This window comes from Myxocyprinus asiaticus, chromosome 9 (assembly GCF_019703515.2).
Source record: "Myxocyprinus asiaticus isolate MX2 ecotype Aquarium Trade chromosome 9, UBuf_Myxa_2, whole genome shotgun sequence".
Taxonomy (NCBI): domain Eukaryota; kingdom Metazoa; phylum Chordata; class Actinopteri; order Cypriniformes; family Catostomidae; genus Myxocyprinus; species Myxocyprinus asiaticus.
Window position 1 is genome coordinate 47,276,747 of NC_059352.1, and position 17,935 is coordinate 47,294,681.

The 17,935-nt window shown below is 42.5% G+C and overlaps 1 pseudogene; it reads right to left on the reverse strand.

Moving 5' to 3' along the window:
* Positions 1-3,683: 3,683 nt before the first annotated feature.
* On the reverse strand, positions 3,684-7,527 carry LOC127445692 (protocadherin-9-like; annotated as a pseudogene).
* Between the last annotated feature and the right edge of the window lie 10,408 nt (positions 7,528-17,935).

Below are 17,935 nucleotides of genomic sequence, written 5' to 3' on the forward strand. Positions count from 1 at the left end.
TGGGGACGGGACTCCCCGACCACCTGGAGCGAGGGAGCTGCTGCCATGGGTGGAGGAGTGCCCTGCCGTCCCCTGGGAACGCGGAGGGGTCGAGAGAAGACCGCCGTCCGCGGGGGGAGGAGGGAAGCGACTCCCCGACCGCCTGGAGTGGTAGGGCCGCTGCTAGGGGCGGAGGAGTGTCCCCACGGGACGCCGGGAATGCGGAGGGGCGTTCTGTCCGCTGGGGGTCGGAGGTCTGACTCCGGTCCGCCCGGGGAGGAGCAGCTGCAGTCCACCTGAGAGGGTGGAGTAGCGATCGAGGACCACGCGACGGCGCATCAGAGAACCGGTGAATTTCTTTTTCTCTCTCTCCTCTCTCTCTCTCTGTCGCTCCGTGTTGGCCTTTCCCTCGCCATTTAGTTTTGTCGTTTTTCCCCTCCTGTCTCCTCCCAGGTCGAGGAAGGCGGGGATGACCCGCCGGCAGTCGGGGCGTAAGGCATGCCCCCCCTGGAGAGGAAGGGTGGGGGATGTACATCATGCCGGGGGCTCCCCGGCCTGAGGCAACGCCGGGAGGAGTGTAGAGCCGAGGAGGGCAGGGCCGGGCTGGAATGAGACACACCCGGTCCCCAATCAGCCTGATGGGGCGCGCGAGGGATAAAGGCGGCCGGGGACGACAGTTCGAGAGAGAGAGAGAATTGCAGGCAGCTGTATTGTGTAGTTTTTGGTTGTGTGTTTGTTTAAGTTGTTTATTAAATTATTATTTAAGTTGTCAAGTCGGTTCTCGCCTCCTCCTTTCCACTGAACCCCCTTACACAGTATTTTCTGATAACATGCTGCATTCATCTTGCCATCAATTTTCACAAGATTCCCCGTGCCTTTAGAGCTCACACCCCCCGAAAACATCAGTGAGCCACCACCATGCTTCACAGTGGAGATGGTATTCTTTTCACTATAGGCCTTGTTGACCCCTCTCCAAACATAGCACTTATGGTTGTGACTATAAAGCTCTATTTTGGTCTCGTCACTCCAAATTATAGTGTGCCAAAAGCTGAGGCATGTCAAGGTGTTGTCGGGCATATTGTAACCAGGCTTTTTTGTGGCACTGGTCCAGTAAAGGCTTCTTTCTGGCAACTTGACCATGCAGCTCATTTTTGTTCAAGTATCGTCGTATTGTGCTCCTTGAAACAACCACACCGTCTTTTTCCAGAGCAGCCTGTATTTCTACTGAGGTTACCTGTGGGTTTTTCTTTGTATCCCAAACAATTCATCAGGCAGTTGTGGCTGAAATCTTTCTTGGTCTACCTGACCTTGGCTTGGTATCAAGAGATCCCCAAATTTTCCACTTCTTAATAAGTGATTGAACAGTTTATTTGCATGATCAGTCATATTTTCAAAATCAATGCCAAACTTTCACAATTTCTGTGTGTTTGAAAATATGGCTAATATTTTATTTAAGAATAGTGATCATATGAAGCCATTTATTAACACATAGTTGTTTGGCTTCTTTTTAAATCATAATGATAACAGAAATCACCCAAATGGGCCTGATCAAAAGTTTACATACCCTTGAATATTTGGCCTTGTTACAGACACACAAGGTGACACACACAGGTTTAAATGGAAATTAAAGGTTAATTTCCCACACCTGTGGCTCTTTAAATTGCAATTAGTGTCTGTGTATAAATAGTCAATGAGTTTGTTAGCTCTCACGTGGATGCACTGAGCAGGCTAGATACTGAGCCATGGGGAGCAGAAAAGAACTGTCAAAAGACCTGCGTAACAAGGTAATGGAAATTTATAAAGATGGAAAAGGATATAAAAAGATACCCAAAGCCTTGAAAATGCCAGTCAGTACTGTTCAATCACATATTAAGAAGTGGAAAATTCGGGGATCTCTTGATACCAAGACAAGGTCAGGTAGACCAAGAAAGATTTCAGCCACAACTGCCAGAAGAATTGTTCGGGATACAAAGAAAAATCCACAGGTAACCTCAGGATAAATACAGGCTGCTCTGGTAAAAGACGGTGTGGTTGTTTCAAGGAGGACAATACGACGATACTTGAACAAAAATGAGCTGCATGGTTGAGTTGCCAGAAAGAAGCCTTTACTGTGAGAAATGCCACAAAAAAACACCTTGACACGCCTCACAGCTTCTGGCACACTGTAATTTGGAGTGATGAGACCAAAATAGAGCTTTATGGTCACAACCATAAGCGCTATGTTTGGAGAGGGGTCAACAAGGCCTATAGTGAAAAGAATACCATCCCCACTGTGAAGCATGGTGGTGGCTCACTGATGTTTTGGGGGAGTTTGAGCTCTAAAGGCATGGGGAATCTTGTGAAAATTGATTGCAAGATGAATGCAGCATGTTATCAGAAAATACTGGCAGACAATTTGCATTCTTCTGCACGAAAGCTGCGCATGGGACGCTCTTGGACTTTCCAGCACAACAATGACCCTAAGCACAAGGCCAAGTTGACCCTCCAGTGGTTACAGCAGAAAAAGGGGAAGGTTCTGGAGTGGCCATCACAGTCTCCTGACCTTAATATCATCGAGCCAATCTGGGGAGATCTCAAACGTGCAGTTCATGCAAGACGACAAAAGACTTTGCATGACCTGGAGGCATTTTGCCAAGACGAATGGGCAGCTATACCACCTGCAAGAATTTGTGGCCTCATAGACAACTATTATAAAAGACTGCATGCTGTCATAGATGCTAAAGGGGGAAATACACAGTATTAAGAACTAAGGGTATGCAGACTTTAGAACAGGTGTCAGTTCTTTTTTTTTTTCATTGTTGCCATGTTTTGTTTTATGATTGTGCCATTCTGTTATAACCTACAGTTGAATATGAATCCCATAAGAAATAAAAGAAATGTGTTTTGCCTGCTCACACGTTTTCTTTAAAAATGGTACATATATTACAAATTTTCCAAGGGTATGCAAACTTTTGAGCACAACTGTATATATATATATATATATATATATATATATATATATATATATATATATATATATATATATATATATGTAGTTCATTTCTATATTCATTGTCTATATTCATTGTCTATATATATTTGGCAAATTATTTAGCATTTTTCTAATTTAATCATTTATTTTTCATTTCAAATTATATTATCAGCATAACAGTTTAAGTGAAAATTTGTGCAAAACCCGATGATTATGATATAATCATGATCCTGCATGTGAATTTTCACAAAGCATCTTTTGAAAGTTCTTTAATGAAAGAAAACCTGTCCTTTTGTACAAAATGAGTAAACACAGTTAATGTCACACATTTTCTTATTTGATTACTGATCACGAAATTGTGTGGAATCTTAAATATTTCTTATATTATGAATGTATATTTTTCAAAATCACACAGAGGGGGAATCATAGCATGCAAGCAACAGCGAGAGAGGAACAGGCTATTTTATTTATATTCAGTTTTCACACCTGCATTCCAATCTACATCTTGATGTAATACTTCCTCATGATCACACAGCGTGTTTTCATCAGCTGAATGGGAGACTAAACACTTTTAAAGTGTGACGAGACTCACACTGCGTGTGCAAGCCATTCAACTATTTAGCCCTTTTTGGTGAATCGCACCTGCAAAATCCTAAAACTTTATTTCCAGGTTTAATTTAGATTTTGAATAGACTCAGATTTTTGAACCACATGATGTGGGTTTATGTTTTTCTTTTATCGTTTAATGTAATTTTGAGTGTGACAATGGCTTAAGGAGAGTGTAGCTGAGTAGCCTATCAGGAACAACTCGGGGCACCTTTCCCCATCACGATCTTGCGAGCTCTGTGAGGGGGTGGAGTGGCATGATTTGGAGAACCTCTCTCCTATTGCGATCTTGCGAGCTCGGGGCGGGGTGGCACGATTTGGGGCACCTTTTACCCATCGCGAGTCAGGGGTGGGATGGCACAATTTGGGGCACCTTTCTCCCATCGCAATCTTGCGAGCTCTGTGCAGGGGCGATCGATCAGGTACCCTGTCATGCTGCCCCAGAGAGCGTTGCCGCCCTAGGCGCCTGCCTATATCGCCTTTGCCAGGATCCGCTACTGCAGAAAGCACAAACATATTGTATCTGGTGTTTTTTGGGTTTATAATTTATCATTATATAATGTATTTTCACTTACATTAATCTTCGCTGTTACAGAAAGATATAAGCAACACTGTGATGTCTCGAGGATTGGTGTCCGCTTGTCCAGAAATTGAGAGTTTGACAAAATCAAGACTTTAGGAGTTGTAGTGAGAGCTGTGAAGTTTCAATGACGAAAAGAATAGTTCACTCAAAAATGAAAATTCTGTCACTATTTACTCTCATGTTTTTCCAAACATGTATGCTATTATTTTTTCCATGATACACAAAAGGAGACACTTTCAATCACACTTCCAACATTGGCTAATACTGTGAGTTTATGAATGGCATTCTTCTCTCTATCTAGTGGCCGTTGAACTGTTATGAACCCAGTTGAGGAGATGGAGCATGATGTTTCCTGTTACAGGGTAAATTCTGAACAGACCTCTGTTGTTGCCACTCACAATTGTGTACTTAAGTTCTGCATTCATATATGTGTCACCATCTACTGCAAAAACCTCAGCCACAACTGACCCTGGAATTGAAACTAGTTTGAAAGAGCTGTTTGATGGTGGGTAGATGTCAATGGGGGTGTTATCATTGATGTCAATGGCATTGATGGTAACCTTAGCAGCTGATGAACATGGAGGGCTTCCATTGTCCATCACTCTGACATCAAACGTGTAGGAGCTTTGCTGTTCTCGGTCAAAAGAAAACATTGGACTTTATAACTCTAGAAACTGGGTCAGTGATGAAGCTCTCAATATTATGATTGAAAGCCTCACCACAGCATTCTCACCAGCATCAGCATCCATGACAATAATCATTCTTACTGGACTATATTTAGGCAGATTCTTAGACACAAAGAACTGAAAGTGGTTGTGTGTGAATTTAGGGCCATTGTCATTTTCGTCCAGTATGGTCACTATGCATCTTGACTCTGCAGAGACCTGGTGCCATTGTCTCTGGTGATGACTGTAAAGAGGAACCACTCTTGTTCCTCCCTACCAAACACCCTTGATGCGGTTAGCACCCCTGTTTTGCGGTCGAGATCAAAGAATGGAGCATTGGGTCCAAGCTGCTATTTTATTTCTGTGTTGGCCCCCACATCCATCAGTGGCATGCAATTGAACTATTGACGTTCCAACAGGAGAATTTTCTGGGATGTGGTCCTCAGTTTGGCTCTCTTTGAAGACAGGTCGGTTATCATTAACATCAGTGATGGTCACCTCTAGAAGGTCAGTGCTGGATTTTTGTGGGTTCCCCCCATCCTCCACTTTGACTTTCATCACATAAGCATCTTTCTGCTCTCTGTCTAAATTCTGTTGAAATATAAGATGAGGCCATTTCTCACCATCTGGCGTCTCCATGATTTCCAAACTGAAGGCTCTCTGCCCGCTCAACAGCTCATATTTGTGTATGCTGTTGGGTCCGGTATCTGGATCGGTGGAAGAGGGAATGGCAAAGTGGCTGTTGATAAGTGTGTTTTCCGTAATTGAAATGTTGATCACACTTGAGGGAAACATAGGGGCATTGTCATTGATGTCTTTGACAATGATCTTTATTTTGATTAATCTGAATCTTAATCTAGTCATTAGACAAAATGATCACCTCAATTTCAAAGGAACATTCACTGTTGTAGGAAATTAGTGTCTTTGTGTCAGAGTATGTTTACAACTGCCAGCATACATCACCAATAATATGTAAGGATTGTATAATGAAATGCTAAATGTAATGGGCAGATTTAAACATGCCCCCATTTATCCACCAATAATATGTAGGATTTTATATGTAAATTAGTTTAGGAATCTTGGCCGTGTTCGACCACCATTATATGAAGGATAAATGACAAATGATCAGATTAGAAATCTGAATAAAAACTCTCCAGAATTAAATATGTAATACAACAGGCTCGTTGTATCAGCTCACAATTTATATGTGAGGAATTTTAGCTCAGTTATGATTAATTCGAGGAATATTGAAAGAATTATGGTGTACGACTGATCTCTCGCTGTGCTGAGCTGATATGATGCATCTGTTAACTCTTTAGAATAATAATATTCTCATGGCCATTGAAAATAATATCACAAATATTTTGTTCGAACACGGAGCGTAGATCTTTAAGAATCAATTGATGAGATTATTTATCAAAATATACCACAGTCAAATCCTCTTTGAATACAAATAAGACTTTATTTCTAATTTACAACATCAAACTAACTAACACACACAGACAAACATAAAAACAGGTTGGTGAGTGAACTGTAAGAGAAGGTGAATGGAAATGATCTGTAACAGAGAAAATGTAACTTTATGGCATCTATAGACCATGCCCTGAACCGTTGATACTTCATTTTGTATACCGCGATTTGTAATTGGGTTACCCGAAGTATTTAAATAAAACAGCAGCACTTTTTAGCAAAAGTCTGGAGGTGTACTTGTGTTTCGTTGCGTTTCCTTGCATTGCTTTGGTTCTTTGGCTGGGTCCATAGAAATTTGTGGGTGTTCTCTGTCAGTGTTTGTGGATCTCTGTTAAGATCGTGGACATGGGATAGTTCGGTGCTGGAATTATCAGGCGGAGCTTTGAAGCAAGGCCTCCCTCAAGGGAGACTCGTGACTCCCTGTCACGTGTGTGAGTCGTAGCACAGAGAAGAGAGAAAACCGGCTCATAACTTTGCATTCCAAGCTTCCCTGAACTCTACATTGTGCAGAACCCTGAATATACTTCACAGCATCATTCTGAAATTTAAGAGACAATCAATTACATACCAAACACTTGTATTTTCTTATTAAATACCAGTTATAATTCAGTTATAATACATGAAAACTTCCTACTAATTAGTTTGTTAGTTTTAAACATGGAAAATACATTGCACATTATAAAAATCATAATTGTCAAGGTTATCATCTGCATAGGATGCATTTGTCCATATTTTTAGTATAACCCTACACATGACTGTGTATTTGGATTGTAGTGAAATAAGAAAAGTACATGTCAAATGTTCATGAATGAAGCTGATGAGCCGGAAACATGCCTCATGATTAGTATAATAATTTGAAGTGTAGAGAGTTGGTTAAATTGAAGAATCATGGAATGTCTTTGTTCTGTGATTTCATGGCTTTCCATGGCAACAGTTCTTTTTCTATCTATTGGAATGTGTGTGCCAGTCGTGGGGGTTTTTCTAGGAGTGTGTTCGGACAGATCTACCCTTTGTATGTAAGACAGTTAAGATTTGCCAGGTACCAGGAATTCAGACTGGCCGGCAACAGTCCGAATATCTTTATTTCTCAGGAGAATGTCAGTGTAGATTCTGTATTTAAGTCATTCTGCATAGAAATTTTTTTAATTCTTCTGTCCATAACATCCTACACTGTCTTCAAAAGAGGGGCCAGGACAGAGTTTCTCCATGTCAATACGGTTTTCGGTGGTAAAGATTTCTCCTATATTGCGCATCACTCTTAATAACGGGTTGTCCCCAGCTTTCACACATGTCGATAAACCAAACTACTGCTAGCCCCAGTAGCAAAGTTCATATGGGAGATGGTCAAGACCTTTGGTATGTTTCCAATAAGAACATTCTCCTGTAGCTCTTCACGAATAGGGTAAATGAGCTCTAGGGCTATGGTTGGATAAAACCAGAAACAAGCAACTAATGTTGCCAACAAGAAAAAATCCCTTAAATCCATAACAGCAGTTCAAACGTGTTTCCGCTGCTTTAATTCAAACGGTTGTCTCAATATGGTGTTGTCAGAGCCAAGGTTTCACAGAGCCTTACATGTGTAGATAAACAGCAGCCAAACACGAGCATACAAATACAACATTAGTATACATTACAATTATTTCAAAATATCCTACAACACTCAAGCCAAGTCAAAGAAGCAGAGCAGTATAGTTTTGATCATGGTTCATAAAAATCAATATAATTATAAATAATGCATGAGAAAGTAAGTGATAAATGTTTATGTATCTTACTATGTGTGTATAAATATGTTAAAGGTATCATGAATTGGATTTTATTTTATTTTATAATGTTCCTGCAGTCTGTGACAGCGTGGTAGTAATCATTGTAATTTACTTGACTATTTGTGTAATAGGTATTACTTTTATTGTTGTTTAAACCAAGACGTGACACAACAGCGTGTATCTTGTTACATAGTTGGGGCATTTTCCAACGGTGAAACATTTCCGTGTTTTACAAATGCTGAATAACGCATGACAGTACCAAATAAAGTGTAAATACATGGTGCTATCACATTTATAACTGTGAAAGGATACACTTACCGTGCAACATGTAAACGTATACAGGATACAATCACCGGTCGTTCGTCATATATTCATCTTTCATCATATATTCAGTGTAGTGACAAACGCATATGTTGTTCATTACAATGAGTCATGTTTTCATTAAAAAGGAAAGAGATTGTCTAAATATATTGATATCAATACTCTTTAGGGCAGGCCTAAGCAGTGTCGACGATAAAGTAGGTGTTGATCTGTTTATGCAGAGGCTGGTCTGTGCTGATGTAATACCTCAATATGACCTATTAGTGAGGAGGAAGTAGAGAACAAGTCATTTTGGCACCTTGGTTTCAATAAAGCCTTCTTTTGGACTAACGAATAAGTTTTCGGTTCTGAAATTTACAGTATGTTTTTATAGTGCTATGAACACTTATATGTCAAGATATAATGGTAAGTTTGATTTTCCAATTCATGACCCCTTTAAAGATGTGTTGTACAAAGGTTGTACAAAGATGACATTGCATTCTAGTGTCATAATTCTTCAATGCATTTTAACCACCACTACAGGCTATTCTGACACACACACACACACACACACACACACACACACATGGGCTCTGGATAAGATAATGTGGCCAGTCATATACAGGTGCTGGTCATATAATTAGAATATCATCAAAAAGTTGATTTATTTCACTAATTCCATTCAAAAAGTGAAACTTGTATATTATATTCATTCATTACACACAGACTGATATATTTCAAATGTTTATTTCTTTTAATTTTGATGATTATAACTGACAACTAAGGAAAATCCCAAATTCAGTATCTCAGAAAATTAGAATATTGTGAAAAGGTTCAATATTGAAGACACCTGGTGCCACACTCTAATCAGCTAATTAACTCAAAACACCTGCAAAGGCCTTTAAATGGTCTCTCAGTCTAGTTCTGTACGCTACACAATCATGGGGAAGACTGCTGACTTGACAGTTGTCCAAAAGACGACCATTGACACGTTGCACAAGGAGGGCAAGACACAAAAGGTCATTGCAAAAGAGGCTGGCTGTTCACAGAGCTCTGTGTCCAAGCACATTAATAGAGAGGCGAAGGGAAGGAAAAGATGTGGTAGAAAAAAGTGTACAAGCAATAGGGATAACCGCACCCTGGAGAGGATTGTGAAACAAAACCCATTCAAAAATGTGGGGGAGAACCACTACGCACAGACGTATGCAAGACATGGGTTTCAGCTGTCGCATTCCTTGTGTCAAGCCACTCTTGAACAACAGACAGCGTCTGAAGCGTCTCGCCTGGGCTAAAGACAAAAAGGACTGGACTGCTGCTGAGTGGTCCAAAGTTATGTTCTCTGATGAAAGTAAATTTTGCATTTCCTTTGGAAATCAGGGTCCCAGAGTCTGGAGGAAGAGAGGAGAGGCACACAATCCACGTTGCTTGAGGTCCAGTGTAAAGTTTCCACAGTCAGTGATGGTTTGGGGTGCCATGTCATCTGCTGGTGTTGGTCCACTGTGTTTTCTGAGGTCCAAGGTCAACGCAGCCGTATACCAGGAAGTTTTAGAGCACTTCATGCTTCCTGCTGCTGACCAACTTTATGGAGATGCAGATTTCATTTTCCAACAGGACTTGGCACCTGCACACAGTGCCAAAGCAACCAGTATCTGGTTTAAGGACCATGGTATCCCTGTTCTTAATTGGCCAGCAAACTCGCCTGACCTTAACCCCATAGAAAATCTATGGGGTATTGTGAAGAGGAAGATGCGATATGCCAGACCCAACAATGCAGAAGAGCTGAAGGCCACTATCAGAGCAACCTGGGCTCTCATAACACCTGAGCAGTGCCACAGACTGATCGACTCCATGCCACACCGCATTGCTGCAGTAATTCAGGCAAAAGGAGCCCCAACTAAGTATTGAGTGCTGTACATGCTCATACTTTTCATGTTCATACTTTTCAGTTGGCCAAGATTTCTAAAAATCCTTTCTTTGTATTGGTCTTAAGTAATATTCTAATTTTCTGAGACACTGAATTTGGGATTTTCCTTAGTTGTCAGTTATAATCATCAAAATTAAAAGAAATAAACATTTGAAATATATCAGTCTGTGTGTAATGAATGAATATAATATACAAGTTTCACTTTTTGAATGGAATTAGTGAAATAAATCAACTTTTTAATTCTAATTATATGACCAGCACCTGTACTCAGCATCATCTTTCGAGACATTTCACTTAATGTGAATAACCCTTTGAAGTTACACGTCTTTCCTTTGAGAATTATTGTTCTAGGTACTTTATTTTGAATAGATACACGACACATTTGAATAAGGCATTATTCAATTCTAAATGTATATTAAAATTTACACCCAAAATGTTTGGCGTGCATTTTCTTACCGCAGTTAACTGTGGGCTCGTTCAAACGGGGAGATTCAATTGATGATTCTCGTGCATAAGACAAATCCATTCAAACAGTGCGGGTGCTGTCAGACAAATTATTTTAGTATAATATGAAGATATATATATATATATAAATATAAATATTCTGAAATATATTAAAACACAATTTTTTAAGATGCTGCAATAAGCTTTTTTTTTTCTCTGTTTTTTTACCCCCATTATTATTCTTTGTTGGTTCTAAAATTATTACATTTTGTCCCCTAATTCTGAATATACAGTATAGTTACACCCTTGGAACAAGCTATTACAGAAATTGTGATGTCATGAGGGTTTGCATCTGGTGTTTCCTAATGTGTTTTCCAGACAGCGATAGGATGACAAAATCAAGCCTGTGGGACGAGATTTAACGATGAAACATTACATTTCATTATTTACTCTCATGTTGTTTTAAACTTGTAAGTTGTTATTTTTTCCATGATAAAAAAAAAAAAAAAAAAGAAGTCTTCTTACAGCTCTTTTCCTTACAACAGCAGTTCATAGTCATCACATCTGTCAACCTCCAAAATGAAAAAAAAAAAAAAAAACACCATAAAAGTAGTCCATGTGACTTGTATGCTATAGACCTTATTCACAACAGTGGCTTCTTTGATTTTTGACTGCAATGACAATGAGGCTATGAGAGATAGATGTACAGTCTCTTCAATGGGCTGTACTGGAGTTGAAAGTATTTCTAGATTGTTCCGTGGACAAAACATTGAAAAACATCTTTCCAAGAACATTCAGTAGAAAAACTCCAAACAACATGAGTTGTGGAAAATCAAGTGGGATCTAGGAGCTTTTTACAGCTTTATACTGTGTGTGCCATTGAAGAGATGGTAAGTCTATCCCTCACTGCCTTGTTTGCATTCCCGTTACTACATTCTACTGTGAATATGGTCTATAGCTGAAGTCTTCTGAAGCCATACAAAAGTTTTGTTTGAGGAACAGACAAGTTGTTATTCATTCAAAATCATTTGCACCACAGTAGCTCTCAAATAGCATACTCCATTCTGCACATTCAAAGTGGCATGTCACTTTTAGTTATGACATACTCAACAACCAATGTTGTTTTATTGTCAATTATGTCTAACCTAGCACATCGTGTCAACATGGCATTTGCGAATCTAAAAATGTCAATGAAAAAGGAAGGTTTTCAATGAACAATGACTCAAATTTAGTTTTTAGGCAAAGTTATGTGGCTTCATAAAACTTAGAACATAGTCCTTATAGAGTCATAAGGACTACTTTACAGTTTTTTTCAACTGCTTACACACAAAATCCTTACTTGTCACACAATTTCTGAAACCTGACACTCAAACACCAGAACCACAGACCAAATCTGCAAAACCATACACTAATTCTCGGCCTTTCATAAAACACTTTTGCAAAACACAACACACAAATGTTACACTACACTATGTTACACACAAAAATCTAACAGGAAGTATCTTGATTTCCTTTTTCAAACACAACCAATCAAAATGCCACACTAATTCATCATTGCCTCACACTAACTCCTCACATGTGCAAACACTCATTGCTTTACTTAACACCAACCAATCATGGCTTTAGAATAGGCCAAAGGTCAAGTTATAGGCTTTGAACAATGGATGCAAACAATGCAGACAAAGTAAGGGGAGTTGGAGGGAGAGCCAGAGGACGAGGCAGAGTTTGAATTAGAGGTGGAGGAGTTCAAAGAGGAGCAAGAGGAGGAGTTGGATGGGAAGCAAGGGGAGGAAGAGGACGAGTCGTACGGGGAAGAGGAGGAGGACACAGACCAGGAACAAGAAGAGTGGTCTCTGATGAGATTAGGGCTACTGTCATTGATCATGTGATCAACCACGGTTTAACAATGAGAGAGGCTGGACAGAGAGTCCAGCCTAATTTGAGTCGATTTACAGTGGCGGGTATAATTCGAACCTTTAGAAATGAGAACGTCATGGTTACTTGTGTAACCTCCGTTCCCTGATGGAGGGAATGAGACGTTGTGTCGATGTAGTGACACTAGGGGTCACTCTTGGGAGCCTGAGACACCTCTTGTCTTTGATAAAAGGCCAATGAAAATTGGCGAGTGGTATTTGCATGCCACTCCCCCGGACATACGGGTATAAAAGGAGCTGGTATGCAACCACTCATTCAGGTTTTATGCTGAGGAGCCGAGACAAGGTCTGGCCATTTCAGCGGGTAGTTCAGCATTGTGGCAGGAGGGACACAATGTCTCATTCCCTCCATCAGAGAATGGAGGTTCAAGTAACCATGACGTTCTCTATCTGTGACTCACTCAACGTTGTGTCGATGTAGTGACACTAGGGGTCCCTATACGAAATGCCACAACTGGCTGAACTGTGTTACGTGAACTGGTGGTGTGTGGTGGGCAGACTACTGTGTGCCTCATAGCCAGCACAACAGGTCGACACGTAACCTCCCCCAACATAGTTATGAGTGTCGAATGGCCCTTTGGGGACAAGTCGACTACCCAAAAGATAGAGACAGGCTAACCCAGTCGTGGCCTCTTTTCCCCTTCTCTTTTTCCACTCCCTAAAAAAGAAGGGGGATTATCCGACTGGGCCACCATGTCTGGAAGACACCGCGGAGACCACACCTCGCTCAAAGGGGGGGGGGGGGGTTTAAGTGGAAGAATACGTCACATGGTCTTTCCGACCATGTGGAGAGTCTTCAAGGTAGATCCTACTCAACGGGGGAGGAGTTACTACAAACATGGAGACTGGGGCAGAGGGGCTCTGCCCAAGGAAGTTGCAGTTTGCCAACAGGGAAACTAATTAGCGGAAGATATATATCGCATGGGGTTAGCCTTACAGGGAACCGCCACGTGCAGAGCACCTACCCCAGAACAGGACTCTTAGTTAGCACGTGTACTGGGCTGGCAGCGAATCTCTCCGAAAACTCGACTGCCACAGGGCTTGGAGGAAGTCAACCAGGGAACAAAGCTTGTGAACACTACTGGGAATTAATGGCGCATGTCTTCAGCTCAAAAGAAGGTGGAAGATGCTATGTGCAAGTGATACACCCAGCCGGCTATCCTGGGCTTATCTGCTTGTATTACGTGCCACTACCTTGGTCGAAACCGGTTCCACCCAGAGGTTGTAGAACCTTGCAAATGTGTTGGGTGTTGCCCAGCCTGCTGCTCTGCAAATGTCTGTTAGAGAGGCACCCCTGGCCAGGGTCCAGGAAGCCGCTACACCCCTGGAAGAATGGGCTCGTAGCCCTACCGGGGAGGCATGTCCTTGGCGTAATATGCCATAGTTATGATGTCAGTGAGCCAGTGGGCGATCCTCTGCATGGAGACAGCGCTTCCTTTCCGCTGTGCACCAAAGCAGACAAAGAGCTGCTCAGAGATCCTAAAGCTCTGCATGCGATCCAAATAGATGCGTAAAGCGCACACCGGACACAGCAACGACAGGGCTGGGTCTGCCTCCTCCTGGGGCAGCGCTTGCAGGTTCACCACCTGGTCCTTAAAAGGGGTCATGGGAACCTTGGGCACATAGCCCAGTCGGGGTCTTAGGATCACGTGAGAGTAGCCTGGACTGAACTCCAGGCACGTTTCGCTGACAGAGAACGCTTGCAGGTCTCCTACCCTCTTGATGGAAGTGAGCGCGGTCAGGAGGGCAGTCTTCAAGGAGAGTGCCTTAAGCTCGGCTGACTGCAAATGCTCAAAGGGGGCTCTCTGTAGACCCTGAAGAACTACAGAGAGGTCCCATGAGGGAACGAGGCACGGTCTGGAGGGATTCAGCCTCCTGGCGCCTATTAGGAACCTGATGATCAGGTTGTGCTTCCCTAAGGACATACCATCGACTGCGTCATGGTGTGCTGCTATGGCGGCAACGTACACCTTCAAATCAAATCAATCAAATCAAATCACTTTATTGTCACACAGCCATATACACAAGTGCAATGGTGTGTGAAATTCTTGGGTGCAGTTCCGATCAACATAGCAGTCGTGACAGTGATGAGACATACGCCAATCTACAATAAACATCAAATTAACACAACACAATTTAAACATCTGTTATACATAATTAAACTCGACTTAAAACATCAAATTAACACAGCACAATTTAAACATCTGTTATACATAATTAAACTCGACTTAAAACATCAAATTAACACAGCACAATTTAAACATCTGTTATACATAATTACACAACTTAAAACATCAAATTAACACAACACAATTTAAACATCTGTTATACACAATTACACTCAACAATATACAATAATAACATACATTGCACAGTATACAATATGCTGTTTTTGTTTTTTGTTTTTTTTTTGTTTTGTTTTTTACTATATAGATACTATATAGATACACATTATTCAATAAAAATTAAAATATATATGAAAAAAGTATATATATAGAATGTACAGTATTGTACTGTATTGACATTCAGGCTGTCGGTTGATAGTCAGTTGTTAAGAGAGACATAATATAATGACAGTAATATAATTTATGACAGTCCGGTGTGAGATAAAAGAGTAATAAAGTGCAGGGATGATGTATTTTGATCGTGGGAGATCAAGAGTTCAGAAGTCTGATTGCTTGGGGGAAGAAGCTATCATGGAGTCGGCTGGTGCGTGTCCTGATGCTGCGATACCGCCTACCTGATGGTAGCAGTGAGAACAGCCCATGGCTCGGGTGGCTGGAGTCTCTGATGATCCTCCGAGCTTTTTTCACACACCGCCTTGTATATATTTCCTGGAGGGAGGGAAGCTCACCTCCGATGATGTGTTTGGCAGTTCGCACCACCCTTTGCAGTGCTTTGCGGTTGTGGGCAGTGCTATTGCCGTACCAGGCGGAGATGCAGCCAGTCAGGATGCTCTCCACAGTGCAGGTGTAGAACCGTGTGAGGATGTGGCGGTTCATTCCAAACTTCCTCAGCCGTCTCAGGAAGAAAAGGCGCTGATGAGCCTTCTTCACAACGACTTCAGTGTGGACGGACCATGTGAGTTCCTCAGTGATGTGGACACCCAGGAACTTGAAGCTGCTGACTCTCTCCACTGGTGCCCCATTGATGGTGATGGGACTGTGTTCTCTGTCTTTTCTTCTGAAGTCCACCACAAGCTCCTTTGTCTTACTGACGTTGAGGGAGAGGTTGTGCTCCTGACACCAGTGTGTCAGAGTGTGCACCTCCTCTCTGTAGGCTGTTTCATCATTGTCAGTGATCAGACCTACCACCGTCGTGTCATCAGCAAACTTAATGATGGCATTGGAGTTATGTGTTGCCACACAGTCATGTGTGTACAGGGAATACAGTAGTGGGCTGAGAACACAGCCCTGCGGGGCTCCAGTGTTGAGGGTCAGTGATGAGGAGATGTTGCTGCCTATTCTAACCACCTGGCGTCTGCTTGACAGGAAGTCCAGGATCCAGCTGCACAGCGAGCTGTTTAAGCCCAGAGCCCGGAGTTTCTCATCTAGCTTGGAGGGCACTATGGTGTTGAATGCTGAGCTGTAGTCTACAAACAGCATTCTCACATAAGTGTTCTTTTTTTCCAGGTGGGAGAGAGCAGTGTGTATTGTAGATGCAATGGCATCATCAGTGGAGCGGTTGTTACGGTAAGCAAACTGCAGCGGGTCAAGATTGAGTGGTAATACAGAGCAGATGTAATCTCTGATTAGTCTCTCAAAACATTTGCTGATGATGGGGGTCAGAGCAACAGGACGCCAGTCATTTAAACAAGTTATTTTCGATTGTTTTGGAACAGGCACAATGGTGGATGTTTTAAAGCATGTGGGGACTACAGACAAAGAGAGGGAGAGGTTGAAAATGTCCGTAAAAACACCAGCCAGCTGGTTCGCGCACGCTCTGATGACGCGGCCCGGAATGCCGTCTGGACCCGCGGCTTTGCGGATATTCACCCGTCGGAATGATCGGGTTACATCCGCTACAGAGACGGAGAGTGAACTAACCTCTGTAGCTTCGGCCGTGAGAGCTCTCTCCGCGAGGGCGGTGTTATTTCCCTCGAAACGAGCATAAAAAGTATTTAGCTCATCTGGGAGAGAGGCAGCGGTGTTCATGGCGGAGTTTTTATTCCCTTTAAAGTCCGTGATGATGTTAATTCCCTGCCACATGCTTCTAGAGTTGGTGGTGTTAAACTGTCCCTCAATCTTACTCCTGTACTGGCGTTTTGCTGTTTTGATAGTTTTTCGGAGGGCATAACTGGCTTGTTTATGCTCCTCCGCGTTCCCGGAATTAAAAGCGGAGGTCCGCACATTAAGTGCTGCGCGAACATCGCTGTTGATCCACGGCTTCTGATTCGGATAGATTCGCACAGTTCTGGTCGGAATCACTTCCTCTACACACGTTCTGATGAAGCACATTACGCTATCAGCGTAAAGCTCGATGTCGTCATCAGAGGCGGACCGGAACATCTCCCAGTCCGTGCGATCAAAACAGTCTTGTAGCGTAGAGTCTGATTGGTCCGACCAGCACTGGATCGTTCTGAGGGTGGGTGCTTCCTGTTTCAGTTTCTGCCTGTAAGCGGGCAGAAGCAGAATGGAAGAGTGGTCCGATTTTCCAAATGGTGGGCGGGGGAGGGATTTGTAGCCATCCCGGAACGGAGAGTAGCAATGGTCCAAAACCCGGTCCCCTCGTGTGTTGAAACTAATGTGCTGGTGATATTTTGGTGCGACTGATTTTAAACTGGCTTTATTAAAGTCCCCGGTCACAATGAACGCGGCCTCAGGGTGCGCGGTTTCCTGCTCACTTATACTCCCATACAGTTCCTTGAGTGCCCGGTCTGTGTCGGCTTGTGGGGGGATGTACACAGCAGTGATAATGACCGCTGTGAATTCCCTCGGTAGCCAGAATGGTCGACACAGAAGCATAAGAAATTCCAGATCAGGAGAACAGAAAGACTTGATAGAATGTATGTTCCTCTGATCGCACCAGGATTTGTTGATCATAAAACATACACCACCTCCTCTAGTTTTACCTGAGAGGTCTTTCGCTCTGTCCGCTCGGAGCATGGAAAACCCCGCGGGTTCAATGGCTGAGTCTGGAATCTCCGCAGACATCCAAGTTTCCGTAAGGCAGATAACGCAGCAGTCCCTCGTCTCTCGTTGGAAAGAGATCCGCGCTTTCAGCTCGCAGAGCTTGTTATCCAGAGACTGAACATTTGCCAGTAGAATAGTGGGTAGCGGGGGTCGATTTGCGCGGC